Raw genomic sequence first — 23,122 nt, forward strand, 5'->3', positions numbered from 1 at the left:
CTAAGTCTTTTGGAAATTGTAGTACAAAATTGCTCCCTAGCTTATCATTACCAACTGCTGGTTTAGGAACCAGCTTGCTTGGGTCTGCTAAGTCAGTTTGCAGTAGTCCTGCTTTCTAGCTTCCAAACTGTGGTTACTGTCACTCATCTCTCATTCTCCTTTTTCTTATTTGTTTTGGTTTTTTTTTAAGAGACAAGGTCTCATTCTGTCACCAGGCTGAAGTGTAGTGGTGCTAACATAGCTCATTACAACCTGGAACCCTTGGGCTCAAGTGATCCTCCTGCCTCAGCCCCACAAGCATTTGAGACAACATGTGTGTGCCACTAAACCTGACTCCTTTTTTTTTACGTTTTATAGAGGCAAGGTCTTGCTATGTTGCCCAGGCTGGCCTCAAGCTCCTGGCCTCGAGTGATCCCCTTACCTTGACTTTCCAAAGCACTGGGATTACAGACATGAGCCATTGTACCCAGTCTTGTTTCTGCTTTTTAATAAAATATTTAACATAAAATTGTATTTTAGTTTGGTTTTGGAAAGGGATAGATTTAAGTACATATGTTCAATCTACCATCTTTAATGAATAATAGATACTGTTGATTTTTATTATCTGTTGTGAAGTTTCTTCTTTTTAAAATTTGTTGGATTTGAGGCAAATACCTTTTAAAATGACAATATCTATTTGGAGAAAGTGGAAAATTATATATCCAACCCTTGTACTCAGTCTCGGGGTAAGACTTGAGGAGATTTCTGTTTATGTATCATATATTTTATATTTAAATGTTTATATATTTAAATGCTTATATTATACTTCCTTCACTGCATGTAAGGGTGTTTATTACTCAGTAAACCAGGAGCGATAACTAGGAGTCATATATTACAGAGTTTAATCTCTTTTAGTTAGGACATATGATAAGATGATCAAATATTCCAAATCAAAAGCTAGGCAACTGACCAGGTGCAGTAGCTCATGCCTGTAATCCTAGCACCTTGATAGGCCAAGGCAGGCAGATCACTTGAGCTCAGAAGTTCAAGACAAGCCTAGGCAACAAAGTGAGACCCCATCTCTACAAATATTATCCAGGTGTGGTGGCACATGCCACCTAGCTACTCAGGAGGCTTAGGTGAGAAGGTGGCTTGAGCCTGGGAGGCAGAGATTGCAGTGAGCTGAGATCCCAGTACTACACTCCAGCCTAGGGGACAGAGTGAGACCCTGTCTCAAAAAATTAATTAATTAATTTTAAAAGCTAGGCAACATAGTTTAAACTTTAAAGGAAGGCTGAGCATGCCTGTAATCCTAGCACTTTAGGAGGCAGAGGCAGGAGGATGGCTTGAACCCAGGAATTTGAGACCAAGGATAACATGGCAAGCCCTCTTCTCTACCAAAAATAAACAAAATTAGCTGAGCGTGGTGACTCTCACCTGTGGTCATGGCTACTTAGGAGCCTGAAGTGGGAGGATCACTTGAGCCCAGAGGTCAAAGTTGAAGTGAGCCATGATCGCACCACTGCTCTCCAGCCTAGGTGACACAGTGAGACCCTGTCTTGAAAAAGAATAATAATAATAAAATACTAAATAAATAAATAAACTTTAGGGAAAGAAGATAGGTCCACCAACCATGAACCAGACAATGTGCTTTGTATGTTTTATTGTCTTACATAATACATGTATGAAATGATTTTTGACTTCTATATTTTATGGATGAAGACTCAAAGATTCAGAGAAGTTGTTTCCCCAAATTCATACAGCTAGTGCATGACAAAAGTCGAATTCAAATTCAAGATTCATTTATTTCAAAGTTAATGCTCTTTGGAAGTAAGTCTGTATAAGATAAGGTGGAAGGTATGGGTTCTACATATGGGACTACAATAAATGTCCCAAAACTTGGAGAAAAGTCAAAGAAAAGTTACTATCAGAAATTGTAATCAGAAAATCACACCATTCTATTTTCTCACACCCATGTCATTGAATCCTTGTAACACCCCTAAGAGCTGGCTGTGTAAGTTTAAGTTTTGTAGTTATTGATCTTTTTTTTTTTTTTTTTAAGATGGAGTCTCACTGCGTCACCCAGGCTGGAGTGCAGTGGTGTGATCTCGGCTCACTGCAAGCTCCGCCTCCTGGGTTCACACCATTCTCCTGCCTCAGCCTCCTGAGTAGCTGGGATTACAGGCACCTGCCACCACACCCAGCTAATTTTTTGTATTTTTTAGTAGAGATGGGGTTTCACCGTCTTAGCCAGGATGGTCTCAATCTCCCGACCTCGTGATCCACCTGCCTTGGCCTCCCAAAGTGCTGGGATTACAGGCTTGAGCCACCGTGCCTGGCCATAGTTATTGATCTTAAATCTGTAAAACATTATTTGCCTATATTAAAAAATTGATTGATCTCAGTGTCTTTTCCTGGTACTCCCACCAATAACATTTCCACAGATAAATTTGAAGTTACTTGGTCATTTCTGAATTAAAATTGATTTCAGCTTTAAACTAAGATTCTACCCCTCTCTCCTATTTGTATCACTTCTACTCTTCTTTTCTTTCTGTTCTTTTGAGACAGGGTCTGGCTCTGTTGCCCAGACAGAAGTACAAAGGCTCAATCCTGGCTCCCTGCAACCTCCATCTCCTGGACTCAAATCATCCTCCCATGTCAGCCTCCGTTGTAGCTGGGACTACAGGCGTGCACCACTACACATGGCTAATTTTTGTATTTTTGGTAGAGGTAGGGTTTTGCCATGTCACCTAGGCTGGTGTCGAACTCCTGGACTCAAGCAGTTCTCCCACCTCAGCCTCCCAAAGGGCTGGGATTACAAACGTGAGCCACCGTAGCTGGCCTCTTCTTCCCTTTCATTCTTCCTCAAGTTCCTGAGGAAGACTGACAAATCATAAGGCATCATCAACATTTATGGGTTTGCATATTCTTTTCTGTCCTTGCTGGCCTCTGTTGAGTAACTGCTTGGCCCTTGGCCTTTTGGTACCATGTGCCAGCATCTACTTATGTCAGTTCCACTTGCTTGACCTCCGAACTTCATTTAGTGGATCCACTGCCATAGTCCTTGCTGTAATTTCCAATTGTGAGAACCATGTATTCCTTACCCTTCTCCTTTATGTCTTCCAGTCTCCTTTATGTCTTCCAGCTTAGTCTTAGCCACTTTTGCACCCCTCTCATGATAGAAGCTTCAATAACTTTTCACATGCTCTGCCACAATACAATGGAATGTTTAGGATTCAAAAATGTCTTCAGACAAATCTTCCCATCTACCTTTCTTAGCCTTTGTCTTTGGTACCCAATGCTCAGATACCTTAATCACAGCCCCTCCAAACTCCTCCCTGCCCAGCAGCCAGTACCTTATTTATTTGCATGAGAAAACATCTAATACATTCTCTCACATTCTTGTGTAGTCTGTGTTTTTAATGGTACTCTAAGTTTTTAGTGGTATATTTTTATATAAAGAATACAGCCATATTCTTTATATAAAATAAAATGGTTATATCCTCTTGCATTTTTATCTACTCTATGGTTTTTATCATGTAAGCTTTATACAATGATGCTCTTAAAATAACAAGGCAGCTTTGTATGTGCTGATATGATCAGTTGACAAAACATCTTACATGAAGAAAGCAAGGTATAGAACAGTATGCATAACCTGCTTCATTTGTGGAAATGTATGTGTAGTATGGCAATGCATTGAACATCTCTGGAAGGACATATGAAAGTGGTAATGGGGTTGCCTCTGGGGAGTGAAGAAAACAGATGGCTGGGGGACAAGACTAGGAGAGAGATTTTTTACTCTCTTTTTGTATCTTTAAAATTCTATGTCATGTGAATAACCTATTCAAAAAATAGATACAAGATAATTGTGAAGCATTTGTAATTTGGCTTCTTCACTCTTACTAATGTCCAGATCTCCTATTCTCAGCCACGGATAAAAAGTAGCTTTATTGGCAAAGACATCTTTTTTTCCTTCACTGCTTCCTGACCTTCCATTCTTTCTTGTAGGACTTTACTGAAGGCTGCATAAAGCAGCCAACCTGCTCCAACAATCTGAATTTTTCCCTTCCATTAGAAGGGAAAATACTTCAGTAGGCAGATGGTCTGAGTCCTGAAATGTAACAGATGATGGTTTAGTTATTTTGCTAACTTGCCAGACTGAGATAGAGGGGTCCTCACTACCCTTCACCTGACCCTTTTGGCCAAGCCAAGTCTGTATTTTAGGTTCTGTTACTTACAAGAATTTTTACCTGCAGGGTTATTACACTGAATAGGTACTTAATATTATTATAAATGCATGAATGAATAATTTTATCTAAAGAAATAAACGACCTAAGATAGTTTTCAATGTGTTTTTGACAGAGATTCTTTTAATCAATATTTAAGATTTCCCAGTTGTCCATTAATTATAGCTGTCTTTTTCCTCCTGATCTAAGGTCCTGTCAAGGTTCATATATTGTATTTAGTTGTTATATCTGCTTAATCTCTTTTAATTTAAAAAAAAAAATCCCAGTCTTTTATGTCTGTCATGTTGTTGACATTTTTTTAACTCATTTAAAACATTTATTGGCCACCTATGAAATGGCAGGCATGGTGTCAGGTTCTAGGCATTTGTACATAATAATCAGTAAAATGTTATAAATACTATGATAAAGACCATATAAAGTCCAGAAGGAGCACAAAAGAGGCAGATGTCTGTCCTCTCTCAGATTCAGGAAAGACATGTCAGTGGGGAAATGACATTTCAGCTAACTTGAAAGATAAGCAGACAAAAAAGGGAAAGCAGAAATCATCATATGAGCAAAATATATGTATTACTTTTTATGTTTTTGCAAAGCACACAGTTTAGAGATCTGAGTCACCTGTGAGGATATTACCATGAAACATGAGTCAGGAGAAACACACAGGAGCAGGCCTTTGTATGCTGGATCAATGTATCTGGACTTCCTCCTGTGTTTCAGAATTCAAAAGCTTTAAGGGACAGGCAGAAAACAAACACAAACATATGATGTGAAATGATAGACCTGTGGCAAACTGAATTGTATGAGTTCTGCCTAAAGACATTCAAATTTGGGCTGACCAAACCATGCCAATGGGCTGGATTCCACAGACAGGACCCAGTGAGGACTTTTGAGCAGGCACTCGTGACAATGTGGAGAGGAGCTAAGTTGGGGATGATGGGGACAGGAGACAGATCACAGGTTGGATATAGACACCCCAGTGTGAAGGAGGACAGACACCTCATGCCTATCAGGTCTCTGTGATGACTGTTAAAATCTCAAGCTCATTCTTGGCACTGGACATACATAGCATTCTGAAGGCAGAGGTGCTTCCATCCCCTTTTCTGCTGTGTCTTCCTCTGGATGAAACACATTCCTCACTACCATCTCAATACGTGATCTAAAAAAATTTTGTTTTTTTCACAAAAAGGATATGGTAGGCTGTTCCTTCCCCTTTCCTAGCTTTCTTTCACCCACATGGGTAAAAGTGAGAGGCCCTCAAGTCTCCAAAGTGAGTGGCCTTGCTTTGCCCCTATGTCCTTCAAGTTTCTCACCCAGGAGTTTTCATTATCTTTGACTATGTTTTCCACATTTCTTCTCAAAGTATCATTTATTTCTGTATAAATAAGCAAGAAAATGGAGCAGAGTTTGATGAATCTCAGTGAACTCATCTGTCATTTTCACATGAGCTTCAGACCACATCATGCCTCCAGATTAACAACAGTACAATACACGTCAACTCTGGCCACTCAGCAGAAGGCCATCCAAGCACTGCCCTGTCTCCCTCATCCCTAAGAGCAGGAACAAATGTCCTAGTACCTACCAACACCTGAAAGTCTTTCTTTCGTTCCTGTGAACAATGATCACCAAACATTTTGGTCACATACTGTATAAAAACAATAATAATAAATAAAATTTAAAATTTATTGTCTATCCTCAATAAAAATATACTTTAAAGGTACTAGTGTTAATCTATATTATTTATATAATCTTTTTTTTTTATTTTTATAGAAAACAGGTAAGTACTGATATTTCCTCCCCACATCAGCAGATTATTTGTGCATAACTATACCTGCTGTGTAATTCCCAGAGACCGTGTAATTCCCAGAGACTGTGTAATTCCCAGAGACTGTGTAATTCCCAGGGTTCAGAGTTTTTTCTCCTCCCCTTTTTTCTCTGTATCAGTTCTTCTACTCACCAACATCTCAACACTGATTTGAGTCCCTCTCTCCCTTCAGAATCCTTTATTCCCTGGCTGTTTATTCTCAGCAACTCCGTCCATTCTGCCTAAAAACTCTTTTAAAATCTTTAACAAAGTAACAAACAGTCCTTAGGACAAGCCAGGGTTCTCAAGTGAAATTTCAAATCTCTGTGAGGCTTCCCAATACCGTCATGCCAGAAGGTAAACACATTACTTGCCTATCCCCAGTGGGACATGAAGTTCTAGCCTTTGGGCTCTAATCTCATTGACTTTTTTTTTATTAGCCTGGGCCAATTGTTTGCAAGATGTCACTTTAGTTTAGATAGTTCTGAAATTTTTTATTGTTAAATTTAGGTTAAATATTCTTCATGAAAATACTACACTGGTGATGGTGTGCCTTCTCAAGATATCATATCATGTAAAAGGAAATTTTTAACACAGTAGACAAGCAGACTACTATGGCTTGATGGGAGGTCTAATTTGAATTTTCAATTCTCCGTGTTTTAATTTTATAGTAATGAAGTAATTTCTTGGTGGTTTGGCACTTAAGATAGACTTGATATCGATAAATAGTGTTTTATCCAATTCATTGGCTATCATTTTGGAACAACAACAAAAAAAATTTCCCTTTTAAGTTGATGAGTTTCTAATGATTGGAGGAGTTGCTAAAATCAAGTTTCTGCCTTTTGAAGCTAAAAGCCAGCTGGCAATAATATCTACCTCATAGGGTTGAAGTGAGGATTACTTGAGATGTTAACAGACATAAAATATAACTGAGAGTAATATGTTTCATGAAAGGGCTCTGTTAATATAATTAACCCCACTCAGATACTTATTTTAAACCACACATACACACACACACACACACACACACACACATATATAGCATTTATTATTGAAAATGATACCTTAGGTACTTTGTGAATGTTAATCCTTATAACACCTCTATTAGTTGGATACTGTTATTATCCTCATTTATAGATAGGAAACTGTAGCCCAGAGAAGATAAGTAACTTTCCTAAGGTCATAAGCAAGGAAGTGGTAGTATTTCCTGCTATTTTTCTGTGAGACCCCTCTTGAAAGTAAGCAGCCTGTGTAGCTACAATCTGTATTTGAGGATGATTTTCATTCAGCTTCTCCTCCTAGTTAGTTGCTTTGCCCTGTCATCCTCCTCCCACCACAGTACTCTTTTACCAGATAATGATGGGTGTTTGAATGGCAGTACCACAGTCCATACAGGTGTGTGACACTGTGTGTTTTGCATGTGTATGCATACATCAGGCGGCTTAAATGAGTTGTTTTTCTTACTTCTTTGTTGCTTTCTTCATTTTAATGTAAGTTTTTCTTTTCTTATTCTCCTTTTGAGATTTTTAAGCATTAGAATTAGGCAGACCCAGATTTAAGGTGAACATTTGTAAGACAGTGTTCTCATCTACAAAATGGTAGTACTAACACCTATATCATGAGATTGAGTGAGGATTAAATTAGGTGATATTGCCAATTATAAAGGCTATATATAGGTATTTTTCTATATATTTTATACTACATTTAGATGAGTTGTTGGGGATTTTTTGGTATTTTTTGATATTTTCCATTTTAACTTAAAAAGTTTGGAGTTTGTTTAGTGGTGATGGTGATAAGACTAGCAAACTCCTTTTAATTGGGCTATAATAGAAAGAGTAGGTTTGAAGTTAAGCTATTTAATATTAAATCCCAGAGCCTCAATTACCTCATTTTAAAGTGGGAATGTTAATGACTATCTTGTATCATGATAGTGATCACCATTATATCTCCAGTGTTTCCCGCAGTACCTGGCACAGAGCAATAAATATTGTTGAATAAATATCAAATAAAAAGATGTTGAGAGGATTAAATGAGATATAAAGGATCTAGCATTGTGTCTGGTAGATAGTAGATATACAAAATTATACTACTATTTTTATCAATGATTTTTAATTTATTAAATATATTTCTTCTGGTTATATTATTAAACATATGAAAATAAAGTATATAACATTTGCTTTAATTATTTCTGGTAGTTAATCACAGTATTTCTGAAGGATGAAGATACTAATACCTTGATTCTCTCTAGTTCTTTGGCAAACATCCATTGATGTTTGGAAGTGAAAAAATGCCAACAATACTGTTATTGATTTTGAAAACCAGCCTTTAAATAAATGTGTGTACTCAATGTTATTTCTGTTCCAGAGAGAAGAGGTACTCCCTTATAGGGACTTGTAAAGACATAGAGCATCTGGAAATTAACCGCCTCCATTACGCTGCTGAGTCACACACAACGCTTGTTATGTTTTCGTCACTTCTCTCCAGAAGGTAGGCATCATGGTTTCTCTTCATAGATTCTTCATACAATTGTAGTTTTTGTCTGCAGACTTAGTTTTTATTAAATATGGAAAGTGCCTGACATCTATAGATTAAAATGCTGTATTTCTCCAAAATTAGTATGCTTAAACACGTTGCCTCTAAAAATTATTTCTATTGGAAAATTAATACATGTTTACTATTTTTTTTAAAAAAAAAGGTAATACAGAAAAATATAGTTATCCTACTACCTTGAGGTAACTATTCTTCATATTTTGTTATATCTTCCTAAATTTATTTTTATATATGTGTATTATGTATAATATGTGGATTTATATAGTTACAATAATTATGACTAGACACCATAGGGCTTAAATGGTGTTTCCCTATCCTGCTTCTTTTACTTAGCAGTTTATTTCAGCCTTTTAAAAAATTTTATTTATTTTTTCTCCTCCACTTTTATTTTAGATTCAGTGGGTACATGTGCAGATTTGTTAACTGGGTATACTGCGTGATGCTGAAGTTTATGGTATAGATGATCTCTTCACGCAGGTACTGAGCATAGTGCCTAGCAGTCAGTTTTTCAACTCTTGCTCCCCCTTCCACCCTTTCCCTCTAGTAGTCCCTGTTGTCTATTGTTGCTATCTTTATGGCCATGAGTACCTGATGTTTAACTCCCACTTCTATGTGAGAACATGCAATAATTGGTTTTCTGTTCCTGTGTTAATTTGCTTAGGATAATGGTCTCCAGCTGCATCCAGATTGCTGCAGAGACATGAGTTCATTCTTTTTTTATGGCTGCATGATATTCCATGGTGTATATGTACCACATTTTCTTTATCCAATCCACCATTGATGGGTACCTATGTAGATTCCATGACTTTACTATTAAGAATAGTGCTTAATATTGTGAATGCATGTGTCTTTTTGGTAGAACAATTTGTTTGCTTTTGGATGTGTACCAAGTAATGTGATTACTGGGTTGAATGGTAATTCTGTTTTAAGTTCTTTAAGAAATCTCCAAACTGCTTTCCACAGTGGCTGAACTAATTTGAATTCCCACCAACAGTATATAAGCATTCCCTTTTCTCCACAGGCTCACCAACATCTGTTGTTTTTTGACTTTTTAATAATAGCCATTCTGACTGGTGTGAGAAGGTATCTAATTATGGTTTTGATTTGCATTTCTCTGATGATTAGTGATGATGAGCACTTTTTCTTATGTTTGTTGGCCTCTTGTATATCTTCTTTTGAAAAGTGTCTGTTCATGCCTTTTGCCCAATTTTTAATGGGGCTGTTAGTTTTTTGCTTGTTCAATTGTTTAAGTTCCTTATAGATTCTGGATATAAGACAATTGTTGGTTGCATAGTTTGCAAATATTTTAGCCCATTCTGTGAATTGCCTATTTACTCTGTTGATAATTTCTTCTGCCATGCAGAAGCTATTTAGTTTAATTAGGTCCCATTGCCAATTTTTGTTTTGTTGCAGTTGCTTTTGAGAACTTGGTCATAAATTCTTTCCTAAGGCCTATGCTCAGAATGGTGTTTACTAGTTTTTTTTTTCCTACCATTCTTATAGTTTGAGGTCTTACATCTAAATCTTTAATCCATTTTTAGTTAATTTTTGTATATGGTGAAAGGTAGTGATCCAATTTCATTCTTCTGCATGTGGCTAGCAAGCTATTGAATAGGGAGTCCTTTCCCCATTGCTTAATTTTGTCAACTTTGTCAAAGATTAGATGGCTGTAGGTGTGTGGCTTTATTTCTGGGTTATCTATTCTGTTCCATTGGTCTATGCATCTGTTTTTGCACCAGTACCATGCTCTTTTGGTTACAGAAGCATTATAGTATGGTTTGAAGTTGAGTAACGTGATGCTTTCAGCTTTGTTCTTTTTGCTTTGGATTTGCATTGGCTACTCAGGCTCTTTTTTTGGTTCCATATGAATTTTAGAATAGTTTTTTTCCAATTCTGTGAAAAATGACATTGATAGTTTGATAGCAATAGCATTTAATCTGTATACTGCTTTGAGCAGTATGGCCCTTTTAACAATATTGATTTTTCCAATCCATGAGCATGTAATGTTTTTTCATTTGTTTGTGTCATCTGTGATTCCTAGCAGTGCTTTGTAGTTCCCCTTGTAGATATCTTTCACCTCCTTAGTTAGATGTATTCCCAGGTTTGTGAATGTGTGTGTGACTATTGTAAATGGGATTATGTTCTTCATTTGGCTCTCAGCTTGAACATTATTGGTGTACAGAAATGCTACTGATTTTTGTATACTGAAACTGTGCTAAAGTCATTTATAACTTCCAGGAGCCTTTTCGTGGAGTATTTAGTGTTTTCAAGGTATAGAATATATCATCCTATTGCAGCAACTTTTATGCCAGTAAATATCATCTACCTTAAATTCCAGTTTAAGGTTATAACATGAATCATGTAACCACCTTCCTCTTATTAAATATATAGAATACTTCCAGTTTTCGTGCTCACTTCGGCAGCACATATACTAGAATACTTCCAGTTTTCTTTGTGTTAAACATGACTTAAGTGATATGTACTCATATCTGATGATTTTTTAAGATAATTTCTAAAAGTAAGTGTTATAGAGCATAAGGAAAGACTTATTCACTATCTTAGAGATGTATGTCCTAGTGTATAGTATTATCGTATACCAAGGTTGTAGAAATCAAACTTATTTAACCATGGAATGCATTCTTAAGATAACATATGCCTTCAAGATGTTGATAGTGAGGGAGGCAGTGTGGAGATGATTTAGTCAGCGTTCTCTTAGAGAAACAGAACTAATAGGATATATATATGTCTATTGTCTATGATTCCTAGCAGTGTTTTGTGTATACACACACACACACACACACACATATATTTGTTTCTATCGTCTATGATTCCTAGCAGTGTTTTGTGTATATATACACAGATATATACGTATCTATGTATATCTATATATGTATATCTATGTATATAGATATGTATATATGGATATGTATATATAGATACATCTATGTATAGATATATGATATATATATGTATATATACATATCTATATACATATATGTGTGTGTGTGTATATAGATACACACATAAAGGGAAGTTTATTAAGTATTAACTTGCAGGATCACAAGGTTCCACAGTAGGCTGTCTGCAAGCTGAGAAGCAAGGAGAGCCAGTCTGAGTCCCAAAACTGAAGAACTTGAAGTCCAATGTTCGAGGGCAGGAAGCATCCAGCACAGGAGAAAGATGTAGGCCTGGAGGCTAGGCCTGTCTCTCCTTTTCACATTTTTCTGCCTGCTTTTACATTTGCTGGAAGCTGATGAGATTGTGCCCATCCAGATTAAGGGTGGATATGCCTTCTCCAGCCCACTGACTCAGATGTTAATCTCTTTTGGCAACACCACACAGACACACCCAGGATTAATACTTCGTATTCTTCAATCCAATCAAGTTGATACTCAGTATTAACCATCACAGGAGGCAAGGGGTATATGGGAGTCTCTGTACTTTCCACTCCATTTTGCTATGAAACTAAAACTGCTCTGAAAAATAAACTCTATTAAAAAAAAAAAAAGCAGCAGCAGCAGCAGCAACAGAAAAACTTTAAAAAGGGAAATTTTTTAAATGACATTTGATAAATTTACATTTAAAATTAAGTTTACACTTACACAAACACAAATAACATCTATCAACATCCCACTATACACTTTGGAAAATGCTAGATTATGATATATTCTTAAGAATGGAATTGGTAGATCAAATAGTAAATAAATTGAGAGGTTATACCAATTTACATTTCTACCAACAGTGTTTGACAGAATGAGAATGTCACTTTCTCTATAGTTTTGTCAACATTTGACATTAACTTTGTTTTTTACAAAATCTGATACAAGAAAAGTATATGGCATTTTAATTTTCATATGTGTGATTACTACTGAGCATGAGTATCTTTTTATATTTTTATTTGAATTTTAAGTTCTTTTATGAATGTCCCATTCATGAGCCATGCCAAATTTTTCTTGTGGGTGGGGTCTTTGAATTTTTTCTAGATTGATAAGAATCATAATCATATTAAGAATATTAAATCTATAAATTGCATATATCACAATTATGTCTTCTTTTTTATTTTTAATGTTTTGTGTCTTTATTTTTGTTATATAATGTTATCATTTTTATGAGCTTAAACCTGTCATCTTTATCAAAACCCATGACTTTTGGGTTTTGATGTTTCTTTATACCTTGGCTTTATTTTTAAATAAAAACTATTATGGAAAGCCAGAAACAGAGGAGTTGACAGGATAATAAAATGAACCCCTATGTACCTCAAGTCTGGCTTCATTAATTGAGAATTCATGGCTAATCTTGTTTCGTTTATACTTCCTGTATTATTCTGAAGCAAATCCCAGACATTATATGATTTTCTCTGTCACTATTTCAGTGTATATACTGACTTTAGATGAAATTTTGCCTAACCCATTTCTTTACATCTACCATAGTTTGGCTGAAATCACTGACTTCCATTACAATGTACTTATGTTATATCAAACATCAGCATTAAACCTGGGCAACATAGAGCCTGTCTCTGAAAAGAAAAATTAACTGGGCATTGTGGTGTGTGCCTATAATTCTAGCTATTCAGAGGCTAAGATGGGCAGATGGCTTGAGCTGAGGAGTTTAGGCTGTAGTGAGCCATGACTGCACCATTGCATTCCAGTCTGGGCAACAGAGTGAGATCTTGTCTTTAAAAAAGAAAATCAGCATTGGATCAGTGTTATTTAATTTACTATTTTAAAATGGCCTCTATAAGAATTCAATTATTTTAATATGGCATGCCTCACCAACCTCCCTCGTGACATCCTCTCCTGCTCTCCCTGCTCTAGCCTTTTAATACCCTGAGCAAGTAAGCCCCTAGAAACTTCTCTATATGCTATTCTCTCTATCCAAAATGTTCTTGGCCCAAACTTCCCCACCTCCTATGCCGACTTATCCAAAAGGCACAGTAAGCACAGTGCCTAGGGTTCACAAAATTTTAAGGGGTCCACAAAAATGTTTAAATTTATTTTAAAATCAGAAAACAAAGGACTTCTAGGTAAAAGAAAACATTTCAATATACAGTATTAACTAACATATTCATCTTTTTTCAAGCAAGTTGCAAAATATAATTTTTAGTTTTATTTTTTATGTTAGAAGGGGCCCATGATGGCAGAAGTACCTATGACCCATCCCTCAGGTTTCAATGAAAATGCCCCTTGTTCAGGGAAGCTTTATCTTATTCTTCCAGATTATGTGAAATCCCCTGATATATGCAAGCTCATCACCTTGTACTATGAATATAAAATAAGTAATTGTATAATTCTGTATTTAAGGAAATCAGGAACTGAGCCTACCTCGTTTAACACTGTATCCCCAGCACAAAGCACAATGCCTTGTAGGGAGTGAAATTAGACCCTGGAGGACTGGTCATCTTTCACTGTGACTCTCTCATGCCCTTTTATCCAGTGGTTGTTCCTCCCCAAACCTTTTTGCACACAACTTCAGCTTGTACCTGTTCCTCTCCTTCCCTCTTGATAAAATCTAGATTGCACAAACAGTGGCTACCAATTGGCAAAGACAATTCCTCCCTCTTGCAAGAGCTATCCCTGGTTAACTCTTCCTCAAACTAGTTGGACTTTGGCTGATCCTCCTATACATTTCAACTCACTTTAAATTAGAATACACCTTTGAAGCCTTCTCATGTCCAGTATTTTCAAATAAAGGTTTATATGCCCTGGCTAATTTTGTTACACAGTGGCCATTCAATGAAGTCATACAGAATAAATTGCTGCTGCATAAATTATAGGCTTGGTGTCTTGGAATAATTAAGAAAGTTTTTGAGAGTAGTCTTGCAAATCTAAACATACTAAGTAATAGCTAACATGGCAGTGATAAATAGTTCTAATAAGAATTTCAATTTAAGTAAATTCAATTGTTTTTATTTGTGTTAACAGAAGGGGTTGCTGGTATAGATATTCCAACACTGTGAGCAATATCCACATAGCTCTGTTGTAGGTTTTTTGTTCTTGCATTCGAACTTGGGTTTTACATTTTGGGGAGACTTTAGAAGTCACCAGAAAGTTGTCCAGTTTTCCTGTGTTGCTCACAGTTCAGAACTGGTTTGCTTTCAGTGTCCATAACAGCCCCTGGAATAATGTTTGACAAACAGTAGGGCTTCAATAATTATTTGCTGAATTAACAGAATGAATATCATTTCAAACTAGTCAGGCTCAACTAGAAACAGGAGGAAGGAGGGGTAGCTTAAAAAAAAATCTGAGCCCTATATTATTGTTTTGATTTATTTTGTTATTATATTTAATTTATTCTAAAAATGAAATAGAAACCATGAGATTTTATGTTTTATCAAGGAAAATAGAAGAATAGATTTCAAAGGGTTAAAAAAAGGTCTCAGTGGTTAAAAAGCATTGCTCTAAATTCTAGGTTTCTGTAAGTAGGGTACGTATTAGTCCAATTTTCTGATCCTAGATTTACCGATGCTATTTAATCTCATTGAGTTTCTTATTGACTCAGTTTCTCATTTGTAAAATGGGGATAATGGATAATGATGGAATTATGAATTAATATACGAGTCAGAATAGTGTTGGTATACAGTAAGCCCTATTTAAAGCCTATTCTTCATATTATCAGATCATTACTACTGCACTACTATTTTTATTACTATCATCATCATCATCATCATCGTCGTCGTTACTCTATAAATTGAGTGAGTTAAGTAAATGTTTTGATTTGTTAAATTCCCCCCCTTTACTATTTATTATGTAAATATGTTTTTAAAAAGTGGGTGTCATTCACACAACTTAAGTCACAACATTTTAATGACAGAGAAGAAAACAGCATTAATATAATGACAGCAGGAAACTGAGGTTCTGGTAAATAAAAATACATAATTACCCATGAATTCAAGACTTCAGGGCTTTCAAAATAGCCACACTAACCAGTTCATAATTTTGCATGATTAGATCTGGCTAAAAGAATATTTTTGGCAATACACAATAAATCAGGATTCTCTGAAATTCAAATTTGCCATGAAAATCTAATAAAAATGAGAGGGAAAATTTATTCTCTTAAATCTTATCTTACTTGCCTTGAATAGGCACTTAACATAGTAGAACACAATTTTCAATAGTGATTTTGGGGTTACAATTTTCACATGTAATTTTTTCTGCAGGTAAATAAAAATATAAACCCAGAACAGTAAAAATAACATAAGGTAACAGTAAAAGCCTACCAAGGCTTTTGTTTACGTAAACATTTATCGTAACACTAGAGCTTCAGAATCCTGAGAAGACCCTTGGGAAAAAGTGACAGACACAGGTTTGATTCTTCCTGGTATTTCAAACAACGCCCCCACAACCTAAGGACCATTTTTTGAGGATCAATGACTGGCTCTGAGCACCAATGTCCTCAGGCCTTGCTTGGGGCCTATAATATCACCTAATCATTATTCACTCTCCCCCAGAAAAGCCTCAAGCTAAAATTGTGATTGCTATTTAGAACTCAACTTGCAAATTCATTTTTGAACATCCGTTCTTCTGCCCTCATGACTTCATTTTTTAATTCATGTGCACCATTACATAGCAGCTGCACTAAGCATTAAAACCTACAGCAACAGTCAATGTGTTCTGAGTGCTGGCCTTCTTCACTCATTTATAAAAAGATATTCTGATAACAAAAATGCCTAAGGATTACATTGAATAATTCATGCAACTGGATATATAGTCATTGAAGGGGATAGGAAATGCAGTGATAGTGGGCAATAGTTCAGTAAACTCAGAATTTTGCAATACAGTTTTTATAAGCCAGCTTTTACTTGAAAAATCAAAATAATTTTTATAAGTGCAAAAATAAGTTTAGAATGCAATGGTCTCAGAAAACCAAGGGTAAGCTAGAGTCAAATCAGGCTGCAAATTTCCTTAATGAGACCTTTCAGTTTTTCTTACATGGGCTGTAAAATATATTATTTCTTAGCCTCTATCCTGCTAAAACTTCCCATTTTTGCTTTGCTTCTAGGATTGAGCATTGCAGTCCTTTCCCTGTTCTTCCAGTAACTCTCTCTGCTTCAGTTGATAGTGAGATACAATTTCTTACTGATTATCACATTTAAGTCTCCTTTATCTCTTTTTATATGCAATGCTATTCTTTTTCCCGTTGAGGCTAACTTTGTTTTTCTTTCTTTCCTCATTGAATAAGAACCACAACTGACAATATTGTGAACTCTTTCTGGCATTAGTTATTATGCAATATTTTCCAATTTCCTATGATGAGCTATTACAGTCACTATCAAACCTTAACATTAGACCTTAAGGTATTCCTTTCTTTTAATTTTTCATACCTTAAAAACTAATCAGATATTCATCACATATAATAACACGTGAAATTTTGTATTCTATTTAATCCAAGGACTTTTTTTCATTTCAAATATACAGTTTAATATTTTTTACAATTTGGAGTTGTGCACCCATCCTCACAGTTAATTTCAGACCATTTTCATCAATCCAAAAAGAAACTGTATAAACATTAGCATTCACTTTTTCCACAAATCCTCCAGTCCCAGGCAACCACTAATCTACTACCTCTGTGGATTTGCCTGCTCTAGACATTTCAGATAAATGTTATCATAAAATATGTGGCCGCCTGTGACTGACTTGTTTTACTTAATATAATATTTTTAAGGTTCATCCATACCGTACAGGAATCAGCACATCATCTCTTTCTATTGCTAAATAATATTCCATTGTATGCACATACCACATTTTATTTATCCATTCATCAGCTGGTGGACATTTGGGTTGTTTCCACTTTTTGGCTACTATAAGTAATGCTGCTGCACACACTTGTTTACAAATATTAGTGTATTTATGTATTTTTATTTCTCTATGAGTAGAACTGATGCGTCATCAATCTGGTAAGTTCTTAAGGAATAAGGGTGTAAAAATAGACAAAAGATAAATACTCCTGATGTCTGAAACCCTTTCAAGTAAAAGCACCTCGACCCTAATCCCACACTTGTTGCCAATATGTGTCTTCCTTCTCAATGTAGAGTGCCTCCCAAGGTTCTGCTATGTAAGAACTGGGGCGTTTATCACTACTTCCCTCTACCCTTCATGTCCTTCATGTCAGATAACAGATGATCCTGGCACTGAAGTCTAAAAGTATAATCTCTGACTCTTGGTTCTGCAACCTATGTGTTTAGCGTAGAGATCCTATCTGCCGTTTGTACCCTGTCTGGCTTCCTTTTGAGGTTGTCATTAGATACTGGCAGGTTTGGTATCCACAGAAATAATAGGAGCTTGGGTAACTTTTGGAGTCAAACCCTAATGAGTGGGGCCTTAAAAAGATTTGTGTGTCTTTGCTTGACTGGTTCTCAGTTTTCTTGCTCTTACAAAGCAGAGAAAGGCTCTGGAGAACGTAGCTTTGATATCAGAGTGGCTTGATAAAGCCGTCTCCCTCTCCATGTGTCTTTCCTCCTTTGCTTGAAGGTCTGAATTACCACCACCCCACCTTCTTGCTACCAATGGAGAACAATTCATATTTTTATAATACGTATCAGCTTTTTTTCCAAATTAAACTTTTTATTTTGAAATAATTATATATTCACATGCAGTTGCAGGAAATAATACAGACATATGGTGTACCCTTTACCCAGTGTCCCCCATTGGTAATATCTGTCAAATTATAGCACAATGTAACAACCAAGTTACTGACATGGATGCAGTCAAGATAAAGAACATTTCCATCACCACAAGGGTCCCTCATGTTGCTCTTTTATAGCACACCCATTTCCCTTCCCTCACCACCTGTTTAATCCTCACAACTCCCTAATCTATTCTCCATTCCTATAATGTCATTTGAAAAAATATTTTATAAGTAGAATCACATGGTATGTAAACTTTGGGGATTGACTATTTTCACCTAGCATAATTTTCTGGAGACTCATGCAGCTTCCTGAGTGTATCAGTAGTTTGTTCCTTTTTATTGCTTAGTAGTGCAAGCTGAGTATCCATATTACGGAATGCTTGGAACCAAAAGTGTTTCAGATTTCAGTTTTTTGAAAGTTTTGGAATATTTGCATTATCAAACCCCACAGAAGACCCTAATAAGGTATTGCTGTCTTTTGAAGTGATAACATAAAAACTAATCAGATATTGATCACATATAATAACATGTAAAATTTTATATTCTATCTACCCAAGGATTTTTTGAAAAATCAAAACTGTCATGTTTCTGCAGAAAGCATATGTAAAATTTTACTCAAAAGACTTGTGAAATTCTATCATAGTATTCTCAATTTAGTACAATACCTCCTGAGGATAGAGAAATAAAGTTTATATAATGATGGAGAGAAGAGCTATAGTTTCCAACAAAATATTACTTTAGTAAAGAAGGAAACTGAGGTTTTTTCTGTATGTTAAAGGTTCTGCTTTTAACATGAGAGATAAAAAACACTTTTTTGTCACAAGTATTTAGTATAATTCTTATAGAGGCCATATTTGGGATTCTGACCTTTATGCTAAGAGTGATGGAAAACCTCTGAAGGGTGTATATGTGAGCAGATGTGTGTGTTTAAATCAGATTAAAACATGTGCATGGTTAAAATAAATGGTCCTTTGGCCCAGATTTTTCCACGTAAGCCTCGCTTCTCTTTCCACTTTTCCTTTGGTACGTACCTCTATTTTTTCAGGTAAAAGTAATTTGCTTCCACCTGAAAATTTTTGTTAGTCATTTTTAAGACATTATATATTAATAACACACACACAAACACGTAAAGGAGGCATTTTACACTAACTCACTCAACCCTACCTCCACTTTTCCTGTCTCTATCATTCAGCATTTAGTTTGTTGGTGGTGTTTTGAGACATGGTCTCACTCTATCACCCAGGTTGGAGTATAGTAGCATAATTGTGACTCATTGCAACTTCCGCCTCCCAGGCTCAAGTGATCCTCCCACCTCAGCCTCCCAAGTACCTGAGACTACAGGTGTGTGCCAGCAGGTGCAGCTAATTTTTGTATTTTTTTGTAGAGCCAGGGTTTCACTGTGTTGCCCAGACTGGTCTCAAACTCCTAACCTCAAGTGATCTGCCTGCCTCCGCCTCCCAGAGTTCTGGGATTACAGGTGTGAGCCACCATGCCCATCCTCCATTTAGTTTTATCTCTATTTTTAGTTTCTCTGTTGTAACTATAATACCTTTCTTTTTCTGTTCCCTTCACTACAGATACTTCTTTGTGATTGCCCTCATCAGATGAGGATATTAGTGCACCCACCTTCTCCTTCAACTCTTCTTCTTCCTGATTTCATTATCAGGTCTTTCATTTTTGTATTTCTAAAATTAATGCCAGTTACATATTTAAATTTTTTTTTTTATTTTACTTTAAGTTCTGGAATACATATGCAGAACATGCAGCTATGCTATGTAGGTATACATGTGCCATGGTGGTTTGCTGCACCTATCAACCCGTCATCTAAGTTTTAAGCCCTGCATGCATTAGGTATTTGTCCTAATGCTCTCCCTCCCCTAGCCCTCCACCCTCCACCAACAGGCCCCAGTGTGTGATGTTCCCCTCCCTGTGTCCATGTGTTCTCATTGTTCAACTCACACTTATGAGTGAGAACATGTGGTGTTTGGTCTTCTGTTCTCATGTTAGTTTGTTGAGAATGATGGCTTCCAGCTTTATCCATGTCTCTGCAAAGGATGTGAACTCATTCTTTTTTATGGCTGCATAGTATTCCATAGTGTGTACGTGCCACATTTTCTTTATCCAGTCTATCACTGATGGACATTTGGCTTGGTTCCAAGTCTTTGCTATTGTGAATAGTGCTGCAATAAACATACATGTGCATGTGTCTTTATAGTAGAATGATTTATAATCCTTTGGGTATGTACCCAGTAATGGGATTGCTGGGTCAAATGGCATTTCCAATTCTAGATCCTTGAGGAATCACCACACTGTCTTCCACAGTGGTTGAACTAATTTACACTCCAACCAACATGTAAAAGCATTTCTATTTCTCCACCGCCTCACCAGCATCTGTTGTTTCCTGACTTTTTAATAATTGCCATTGTAACTAGTGTGAGATGGTATCTCATTGTGGTTTTGATTTGCATTTCTCTATGAGCTTTTTTTCATATGTTTGTTGGCCGCATAAATGTCTTCTTTTGAGAAGTGTCTGTTCACATCCTTTGCTCACTTTTTGATGGGCTTTTTAATAATTGCCATTTTAGCTGGTGTGAGATGGTATATCATTGTGGTTTTTATTTGCATTTCTCTAATGACCAATGATGATGTGCATGTTTTCATATGTTTCTTGGCCACATAAATGTCTTCTTTTAAGAAGTGTCTGTTCATATCCTTTGCCCACTTTTTGATGGGGTTGTTTTTTCTTCTAAATTTGTTTAAGTTCCTTATAGATGCTGGATATTAGACCTTTGTCAGATGGGTAGATTGCAAAAATTTTCGCCCATTCTGTAGGTTGCCTGTTCGCTCTGATGATAGTTTCTTTTGCTATGCAGAAGCTCTTTAGTTTAATTAGATCCCATTTGTCAATTTTGGCTTTTTTTTTTTGGCCATTGCTTTTGGTGTTTTAGTCATGAAGTCTTTGGCCCTGCCTATATCCTGAATGGTATTGCCCAGGTTTTCTTCTAGGGTTTTTATAGTTTTAGGTTTTACATTTAAGTCTGTAATTCATCTGGAGTTCATTTTTGTATGAGGTGTAAGGAAGGGGTCCAGTTTCTGTTTTCTGCATATGGTTAGCCAGTTTTCCTGGCAGCATTTATTAAATAGGGAATCCTTTCCCCATTGCTTGTTTTTTCCAGTTTTGTCAAAGATCAGATGGTTGTAGATGTGTGATATTATTTCTGAGGTCTCTGTTCTGTTCCATTTGTCTATATATCTATTTTGGTACCAGTACCATGCTGTTTTGGTTACTGTAGCCTTGTAATATAGTTTGAAGTCCAGTAGTGTGATGCCTCCAGCTTTGTTATTTTAGCTAAGGATTGTCTTAGCTATACAGGCTCTTTTTAGGTTTCATATGAAATTTAAAGTAGTTTTTTCTAATTCTGTGAAGAAAGTCAGTGTTAGCTTGGTGGGAACAGCATTTGAATAGCATTGAATCTGTAGAGTACTTTGCAATAGCATTGAATCTATAAAGTACTTTGGGCAGTATGGCCATTTTCACGGTACTGATTCTTCCTATCTATGAGCATGGAATGTTTTTCCATTTGTTTGTGTCCTCTCTCACTTCGTTGAGCAGTGGTTTGTAGTTCTACTTGAAGAGGTCCTTAACATCCCTTGTAAGTTGTATTCCTAAGTATTTTTTTCTCCTTGTAGCAATTGTGAATGAGAGTTCACTCATGATTTGGCTCTTTGCTTGTCTATTATTATTATTTTACAACCATAATTAACCATGTACATTATTGTGTGAAAAGGGCTTTTGCATTTGATGTTCCCTCTACCTGCAACATAAATTCACTGAGATGACCATTTAATCTCTCTTTTTCTTAAGTTATTGACGATAATGGTAGCTGATCAGTAGGGCCTCCCTTGCCATACTTATTTTAAATAGCAACTTCCCATGCCTGAAATTTTTGCTCTGGTTTCCTTATTTTTTCTTCTTCATAGCTCTCATTGTTAATACAAATTATATATTTTATTTTTCTTAATTTTTCAAACTACTGTCACTCTCCCCCACTGGACTGTAAGCTTCAAGAAGGCAGATAATCTATTCTAACTAATTTAATTCATTTTTTAATTCATTACTTTCCCCATCATTACTGTATTCCTAGTAACTAAAACAATGCTATATAACCAGCTGACACTAAATATTAGCTTAATTAGTGATTAATTACAGTGCCAAGTAGTCTTCTTTGATTATATATATGTGTGTGTGTGTGTGTATGTGTGTATATATATAATATATATATATATATATTTTTTTTTTTTTTTTTTTTTTTGAGACAGAGTCTTGCTCTGTCGCCCTGGCTGGAGTCCAGTGGCACCATCTTGGCTCACTGCAAGCTCCGCCTCCCAGGTTCACGCCATTCTCCTGCCTCAGCCTTCCAAGTAGCTGGAACTACAGGCGCCCGCCACCACGCGCGGCTGATTTTTTGTATTTTTAGTAGAGACAGGGTTTTACCATGTAAGCCAGGATGGTCTCGATCTCCTGACCTCGTGATCCACCCACCTTGGCCTCCCAAAGTGCTGGGATTACAGGCGTGAGCCAGTGCACCCGGCCCTTTGGTTATATTTTCTTAAGCCATTTTTCAGTTTTCTTAGAATTTCTAATTCCCTTTTGTTTTTCTTGTATTATTTTTCTTTATCATATTCCCAGTTCTTTCCAACTCTCCATTATATAAAACATTCTGGTGTATCTCTTTCCTTTTCTTCCCCCTTTTCCTTGGGAACTGCTCTTCCAGAGTCTTGACATCCTCTGGCTGCGCAACTGTCATCCTGAGACTCCCCTTTCCTGATCTTCTGGGTGGTGCTATTTCAACCCCCATTTTTTCTCTTTTCATTTCTTCTTTTTTTTTTTTTTTTTAATTCTGCTATGATGAAGCATATCCCT

General features: G+C 36.3%; 1 protein-coding gene across 12 annotated transcripts in view; it reads left to right on the top strand.

The window, feature by feature from the left end:
• Positions 1-23,122, top strand: part of MBD5 (methyl-CpG binding domain protein 5) — a 505,406-nt gene that overhangs the window by 336,300 nt on the left and 145,984 nt on the right. For all 12 annotated transcript variants that reach the window (XM_073019666.1, XM_073019664.1, XM_073019662.1 and 9 more), the window contains one exon: positions 8,389-8,511. The gene's annotated coding sequence lies outside the window, so the exon portion shown is untranslated. The remainder of the gene's footprint in view (positions 1-8,388; positions 8,512-23,122) is intronic.

The sequence above is a fragment of the Chlorocebus sabaeus genome, chromosome 10, assembly GCF_047675955.1.
Source record: "Chlorocebus sabaeus isolate Y175 chromosome 10, mChlSab1.0.hap1, whole genome shotgun sequence".
Classification (NCBI taxonomy): Eukaryota; Metazoa; Chordata; class Mammalia; order Primates; family Cercopithecidae; genus Chlorocebus; species Chlorocebus sabaeus.